Genomic DNA, 8,798 nt, shown 5'->3' with positions numbered 1-8,798 from the left:
CATTCATTTTTTTTTCCAATTAAACTCTTCGTGGCTGTTATGTTTTGAGCCCAAACTAAAGATATGTATATATATCTATAGTGTAGACAGCATCACTGATTATAATGAGTTCTATAGTATATGGTCGCGCCACGTCACTCGCGTCCGGTGTAGACACGGTGTAACATTGGTTTTGCTTTGTTTCACAGAACTAATCGTTGCCTGGGTTGCATACGTATGTGTGGGGCGGAGCTATCAAAATAGGGGCGAGACCCTTTTGGGGTAGGGGCGTGTTTGTTTTGGTGATTTCAAATGTCAAAATTGGCTACCAGAAATTGCTTACCCCACCTTTAAAACTCTAGCGTTTTTGAAAATACTGTACCATCTACACTAAAACCTAAACCTAACCAATAATTTTAAAAGCAAACAAAACATTTTAACAATTTTAGCTAGTATTTGAGATCTTTTATCATGACTTGTGTTTCATTGGACTCGTAACAGAGTGCTTCACATTACAAGTGTTGTGCTGTATCAGGTGATCTACCGAGCAAGTTGACTATGTCAGAAAAGCCATATATATGGAGCAGATTGTGTGATACAAATGTGTTAGGTTACAAATCATGCACTATGGTCATAAAATAGCAAGGAGCTGCACAGAAATAAGTTGTCAATAATTGATAACCTGCCCCTATAATCATAGTTGTGTGAAAAAGTTGTTTTACTGCCAGAAGTGTTCATTTCAATTGGAAACTGCAGTAAATTGTATGTAGAGACATTTTTTGCAGTTTTGCAAAAATTTAGGTAGAGGCATGTCTTTCCAATGAGCTTATTGCTATTAGCTTAGCAGCATGCTAACATCAGATTATTGGAATCAAGTGTAAGTCTCCAGTTCAAAAACATTTGTGTCTAATGTGAGTTGCTGCCTAGAGTGTTCCAAAACAGTCACGCAAGGTTCCATAAAAGTTATGATGCTACCTTAGAAGCTAGCTGCCTATGTAGGCAACAAGGCTGCTCACTAGGTTTTGAAACCGTCCCTAAATGTCACAATTAGCTTTGCTGTTATAATTGCTTGTGCATTTCAGAGATGAAAATGTAACAGTCGTTTTTTTTTATATGTATTATTATAGGTAGAATGGTAATAATAAGAATAAATTCATTAGTATTTAAAACACTAGGATTAATATTTTATGTGAATCCTCACGAAACAACTACAGTATCAGAAGTAATGATATTTTAAGATTCACTCAACCCAGTCCTAGTGAGGACTCACAGTTTTAATTTTGGGTGAACCTTAGACTGTCTTTCCATTTCTCTTTTAAACATAAACTGAGATGAACTCATGAATATATTTCGACATGCTCGCTCCTTGGAAATTCAAATATTGACACATAGTGTAACAAGCGCCTTAAAATCAGGTATGGCATAATTCAATTATCAAGCATAAATTGCAGCCAAACTTGTGCTTGAACTTTAATTTTAATAACATATCCAGTATGCAAGCAGAGAGATGTGATTCCAAGGATGGATACGTCGTTGCTGTCCCGATTCAGGGTTGCAGGCAGATTGCAAAATGGATTAGGATAATTCTGGTTTACAGATTCACTGCACTATCTCTTAATCTGATTATCACTGTGCAGCTCATTCACGGGCGACATGCATGCTTTACATTTAAAAATATGCTCATTAAAATACACATAAGCAATACAACATCAAGCACTGTTACCATAGAAATAAAGACTAGAACTAACATATTTGATGTTGCCTCATATTGTGGCTTTCATTTGGCTGATATACAGCTGGAGGAAAAAGTATGTGACCCCTTAGATTTCTGAGTATTGCTTATAAAAGATACAAAAATAGATATATTGAGTTTAATTCATAACACACAAACAATGAAGCATTCACAGTGTAGGAAAAAAATATTATTATCAAGATTATCAGGACATTTTTTAGTCCATTTTATCCACAAATTGAAGTTTATTATAAGATTTAGTGATGCAACTGGACAACAACCCAAAGCACTGAAGTAAATGAACAACAAAATGTCTTCAAGAGAAGAAAATACACTTTCTGAAGTGTCCCAGTCAGAGTCTTGACCTCAATCTCTTTGAGTTGCTTTGGCACGACCTCAAGAGGGCAATTCACAGCATCCATCCCAAGAATATTGCAGTTTTGTACAAATCCAACAGTTCACATCATGATAAATCGGCATCAGTCAACATTAAAGCAAACTTTGTAGCGACAGCTCTGTGGTAAAACCGTTTTGTCATTGTTTGTTTCGCTAAACAGCCTGTGGATAACGGCTTCAAGTGAAGGACTAGTTGTGAATGATCCTTTGGTTAACCTTTTATTTGTTTTGCAGTCGCTCATTTTGAGGTTTAGACTTGTTCTAAGATGTCTTGTTTTAAAGAGGGACAGAATTCTATTTAAGCGCCACTGTTTAGCCCCTGCGCCCCGCTCCACAAGTCGCTGTCAGGAACGATTCAACGGCTCATCAGTTACGGGCCTGCCACTGTCATGTGGCCCTCGATGATGTCGTCAGTTCGGTTCACTGTCAGCTCTCTCCTGGCCTGGCCACATGTGATAAAGCCTCCGCCGATCCTGGTCCTCACAAGTTGACACAGAGCAGAGTTGACATGCCGTTCAGTGGCATCTCTGCAAAGCACATTAAACAATTCACACTCCTCACCACCCATCCTCTAGATGTGCAGGTCAGATCACGAACAATCAAAGCCTTAACTGTCTGTCTTCACATGCAAAGGAAAATATTAGCATAAATATTTGCACTGGAACGGAATGCTAACTCTGAATGTATCAAAGCATTCTATGGAATTCTTTGAAAATTTAATGTACATGAAAAAAATTTAATTTGCATCAGAACTCTTCCTAAATATTGCGTACATCAAAGAGTCAAGTTGCTTTAAAATTGAACATACATCAAAGGATCCTATAGAATTCTTTATAAATTACATCAATTAATTCTATACAATTGTTTTTAAATGCTGCACATGTCAAATGATCATATGAAATTGTTTCTAAATTCTACATACATTTAAGGAGCCTATAGAATTCTTTATGAATTGTACATACATCAATGAATTATATTTTATTGCTTTTAAATTCTGCATACATCAAAAGATCCTATGAAATTGTTTCTCAATTCAGCATGCATCTAAGTAGCCTAGACTTCTTTACAAATTACATCAATGAATTCTATACAATTGTTTTTAAATTCTGCATACATCAAAAGATCCTATAAAAGTGTTTCTCAATTCTACATGAATGTAAGGAAGCCTATATAATTCTTTATAAATTGTACATACAATCATTAATTCTATTTTATTGCTTTTGAATTCTACATGAAAGGATCCTATAGAATTGTTTATCAATTACATCAATGAATTCTATACAATTGTTTTTTAATTCTGCCTACATCAAAGGACCCTATTTGTTTCTCAATTCTACATGCATCTAATCAGCGAATAGAATTCTTGCATACATCAATGGATTTTATAGTATTTTTGTAAAATTATACATACATCAAAGTATACTATGAATTTTTATAGAAATGAATGCTGGGTTATTTTTTATAACCCAAATGCTGGGTTTAGCCCGTTGGGTCATTTTATTGGGTTGTTTTTAATATTTTTACCCAGGTGCTGGGTAGTTTTTCTGTAACTAAGTTGCTGGGTCATTTGGGTTGAGCCTGTCTCCGATGAAACAACCCAGCTGCTGAGCTACAGTCAGATCAGGAGAGAGTGGTTCTCAGCACCGCCGCCGATTTGGTACACTTCTTCAGCGAAATAACGGTTTGTATACATTTTATTTCATTTATAAAGTCTTTACTGTGCTGTAAAATGAATTATTTTACACAATGCAACATAGGTACGAGGTGTCAGTTAGCTGCATTAGCAGCGGTCATTCGCATGATGGAAACGCCTTTTGCCTTGCATAACATAAATGGATTTTATTAATTATAGCACTGAGTTTAAGTTAATTTGATGTCAAATATGTTCTCTAATCACTGTACTGTTTGTTTTTGGGCAGGTTTTGGAGTCAGTCACGGCATCTTTCAGCACCGATTTGGTGCACTTCTTCAGCAAAATAACATTTTGTATACATTTTATTTCATTTAGAAAGTCTTTACTGTGCTGTAAATTGTATTATTTTATGCAACGCAACATAAGGACGAGATGTCAGTCAGCTGTGTCAGCAGCGGTCATTTCGCACGATGGAAACACATTTTGCCTTGCTTAACAAATTGATTTTATTTGTTATAATACTGAGTTTAATTGAATTTGATGTTAAAATATGTTCTCTAATCTCAGTGTTTGTTTATGGGCAGGTTTTGGAGTCAGTCCCGGCATCTTTCAGCTACGAGTGAAGTGCGAGGCCACGGTCTGACGCTCACAATTCCCCCGTGAACAGCAGCCCTTCACCGGCTCAGATTTCGGCGACACACCGGCATGTGAATTAGCACATTTCGGTGAAAAGCGATTACAGAGAACGGTTGAATACACTTAAATTAAAATGCTAATTTTAAATGTTACATTTTTATGTCTAAAATTCTTGTTAAATGGGTTTAAATGTATGTAATATCATAAACTATGCTGTATTCACCCAAATAAATTCAATTTGTCTTGTATTTTGTCCATGTGTTCTTGCTAATTAATAAACATTCATCTTTTGATTACTGCTGTTGCCTCTAGTATTGCTGTGTGTTTATTTTTTTTTTATTTCCAGTACATTTTAAGACAGCAATATAATAATTTTTAAACAATAGATGACTTAAATAAAACAACCCAGCATGTTTGGTAAAAACATTTAACCCATCCAGCTGGGTCAAAATAACCCAGCATGTGTTCTGTTCAATATTTACCCAGTGCTGGGTTGCCAAATAACCCAAGTTGGGTTGTTTTTAACCCAGCATGTTTTTTTTTTTGAGTGTACATACATCAAAGGGTCATGTGAATTTTTTCCTAAATTCTGTTGTACATCGAAGGATCCTGTCAAATTGTTTCTAAATTGTAAATACATAAAAGAATCACCCAGTGCTGGGTTGCCAAATAACCCAAGTTGGGTTGTTTTTAACCCAGCATGTTTTTTTTTTGAGTGTACATACATCAAAGGGTCATGTGAATTTTTTCCTAAATTCTGTTGCACATCGAAGGATCCTGTCAAATTGTTTCTAAATTGTAAATACATAAAAGAATCCAATTGCTTTTTAATTCTACATACATCAAATGATTCTACAGAATTATTTTTAAACTCTACATACATTAAAGGACCCTACGCAGTTGTTTCTAAATTTTACATCAAAGGATTCTATATAATTCTATCTAAACTACATACATAAATGGTTTCTGTGATTATTAAATTCGACAAACACCAAATGATCCAGTTGCTTTTAAATTGTACATGCATCAAAGGATCCTATAGAATTATTTCAAAATCCAACATGTATCAAAGAAACCTATAGCTCCTTGTAAATTATGCATACATCAAAGGATCCTATGCAATTGTTTCTAAATTCTACATACATCAAAGAACTTATTTGCTTTTAAATTGTACATAAATCAAAGGATCCCATAGAATTCTTTATAAATTTGACATACATCAAGATAATTTGAACCTCTTTTGAAATGATGCATTAACAGATCTTATATAATTCTCTCTAAATTGCACATATTCCAAATTATCCTATGCACATAGCTCTTTTCAAAGCATACAAGTGATACTTTTTCTATGCAGTTGCTTTTTCGTTCTGCATATATCAAAGGATCCTTTGAAAATGTATCTACATATTTTCTTTACCTTTGCTGGAATTTCACTCTACCATCACTGACTATAACATATTATGCCAACATATGCTACAGAGCAGCAAGTATAGGCGAAGGGTCTTTTCTGTTTCACGAGCCACCTGCTAAACTCAGCATCCATTGTCCCTTATGACCTCTTTTTAAATCACGTGGCTGCGGTTTTGTGTCCTCTCCCACTTACTGAAGGTTAAACTGTCAACATTTCCCTGGAGGTGTAAAGTTGGGAGAGTTATTTCAGACAGAGGGTAGAAGACAAGAAACATCAGGTTCAAACGACAGATTTTGTGGAGCTCTTTTACAGACAGATTTCACACAGATAGGTTTACCACCTTTCGATTCACTTAACACCGCTCTGAGATAAACCCTCAGGGTTCACGTCACATGTACACAGTACATCTGAAACGATCATTATTATCTGTGAATTTGTAGGCACATTCAAATGAAAGCAAATGAAACAACCCAGACTTATCTTAGAGATGCATAAAACATGAATTTATTCACCAGACAATATCATTCATTTCGAATTCTAGGTGTTGATTCAACACAATCATCGGCATCTTATGTCTGTCCTGCAGTGCAAATTAATGCGTGTCAGAAGAGAATATGTTATTTGGTTTATCTTCGATTTTCACACCTGTAAATATATTTCACACCTTCATTTGTAAACTAGCTCTAAGGAAATTGAAGTCAGATTCCATCTAAGCAGCATAGAGGAATTTATGTATGTGAAACTAGGCCTAGATCCAGTAGTTTAAATATTGTTTTTAATAGTTTGATATTGAAAGCGTGTTTGTTGAAGCTGATCACTGTAAATAATTTGCGCTGCTAACAGAGCAAATATGCCCACAACATTAGTGCTGAACGCAGTTGCACAGAGCAATTTTCCATCTTGCAGGTTGGTTTAGACCGCCAAATTATTGAGGATGAAGCAAATTACAACAATCTGGTGTGCTTTACTGCAACATTAAAGGGATAGTTCATATAAAAAACTGAAAGTTCTGTCATCATTTACTCACCCTCATGTCGTTCCAGTATGACTGCCTTTCTTCTGCAAAACACAAAAGAAAGATATTTAACTATTCTTCAAAAGACATTTCTCAAAATATCTTCTTTTATGTTCCACAGAAGAAAGAAGTTCATGCTGGTTTGGATCGACATGAGGGTGAGTAAATGATGACAGAATTTTATTTTTGGGCTAAGTATCCCTTGCACCAGGCAAATAGCGAGGTTTTTTTTAAATGAGGTGCATTCTATAATAAGCCTAATTTGCATAGATAGAAGTAATGTTTGAATGGTAAATAATGCCAATGACTTAATTTACAATTATATTTATCAAATACTCCCAGCGGAGAAGCACATTCAACCGTGGAAAGACGTCAATACACACCATTTTTCAAGTTCAAGTCCACCAACGTTAAAGGGATAGTTCTCCAAAAAAACATTATTTTGTCAATAATTACTCACCCTCATGTCGTTCCAAACCCCTAAGTCCTTTGTTCATCTTTGGAACACAAATTAAGATATTTTTGATGAAATCCGAGAGCTTTCTGACCCTGCATAGACAGCAAGGGAACTCACACGATTAAGGTCCAGAAAGGTAGTAAGGACATCATTAAAATAGTCCATGTGAAATCAGTGGCTCAATCGTAGTTATATGAAGCTACGAAAATACTTTTTGTGCGCAAAGAAAAAACAAAAATAATGAATTTATTCAACAATTTCGTCTCTTCCGTGGCAGTCATCAACACACATTCAGGAGAGTACCACAATGCTGGTTTCGCTCAGACATACAGTACACCAGAATACAGAATAATAAATTCCGGAATAGCAAATAATATTGCGTGCCGATTTGAGCGCTAAAATACCACAAAAATAGCTATTAACTATTTAGTGAATTCACCCATCTGTGGGTGGATTCGGGATTACTGATTAACAAAGTGATTTTGACATTATGCCTCAATGTAAATCTGAGATTAAGTCATGATTGTTTAACTTGTAGTTCATTTGCATCTCTGTTTAAATAATCCCACTACAATTGGCTCTTACCGAGTAAATACATTGTGTGTGTGCACGTTTATGTACTTGACTGTCCTCTGGTATGCTTCCAACGAAGCGATAAAAAAACATCCATCATCTCTTCTCCCCCTGGTGTAAAGGAGTAGGACGAGGGTGAACACATAGGCTAATCAGATTACCAACCACCCACAGACTACAGCAGTGTAAGAACACTACCCGGACGCCTTAGCACTTACCCACCCAAAATTTGAGCGAGGGAAGGGGGGGTTATACATGCTTTTAGCAAGTGCTGTGAAAGCCTGTGTGGAGTCTCAGTGTGGCATTCACATCCAGGGAAAGCAAGAGAAAAGGCTCATTAAACTTCCAGCTGGTTTTATCACCGAGATTCCTCTGAAGCTGTCGGATGACAGGGGTGGAGGAGCTCCTATAGATCTGACTTCTAATTACGGCCACATCCAAGCAGGAACTGAGACTTTTTTTGGGAGACTTTAAAGGGATATTTCACCCAAACATGAAAATTCTGTCTATTTATTTGCCTTCATGTCATTCCAAACCTGAATTTTCTTTCTTTTCTGGAACGTAAAAGGGGACTTTTTGAAGAATATACCTGACCATTCTTTTCCATATAATGAAAATGAACATGGCTGTCTGTCTGTCTATCGTTCTATGATCTGTCTGTCTGTCTCTCCGTCTGTCCATCTGTCTTTCTGTCTGTCTATCTGTCTGTCTGTCTGTCTGTCCATCTGTCTTTCTGTCTGTCTATCTGTCTATCTGTCTGTCTGTCCATCTGTCTTTCTGTCTGTCTATCTGTCTGTCTGTCTGTCTGTCCATCTGTCTTTCTGTCTGTCTATCTGTCTGTCTGTCTGTCTGTCCATCTGTCTTTCTGTCTGTCTATCTGTCTGTCTGTCTGTCTGTCCATCTGTCTTTCTGTCTGTCTATCTGTCTATCTATCTATCTATCTATCTATGTCTCTGTCTGTCTGTC

This window comes from Sinocyclocheilus anshuiensis, unplaced genomic scaffold (assembly GCF_001515605.1).
Source record: "Sinocyclocheilus anshuiensis isolate Anshui unplaced genomic scaffold, SAMN03320099.WGS_v1.1 scaffold260, whole genome shotgun sequence".
NCBI classification, from domain to species: domain Eukaryota; kingdom Metazoa; phylum Chordata; class Actinopteri; order Cypriniformes; family Cyprinidae; genus Sinocyclocheilus; species Sinocyclocheilus anshuiensis.
Note: the sequence above shows the minus strand (reverse complement) of the source record.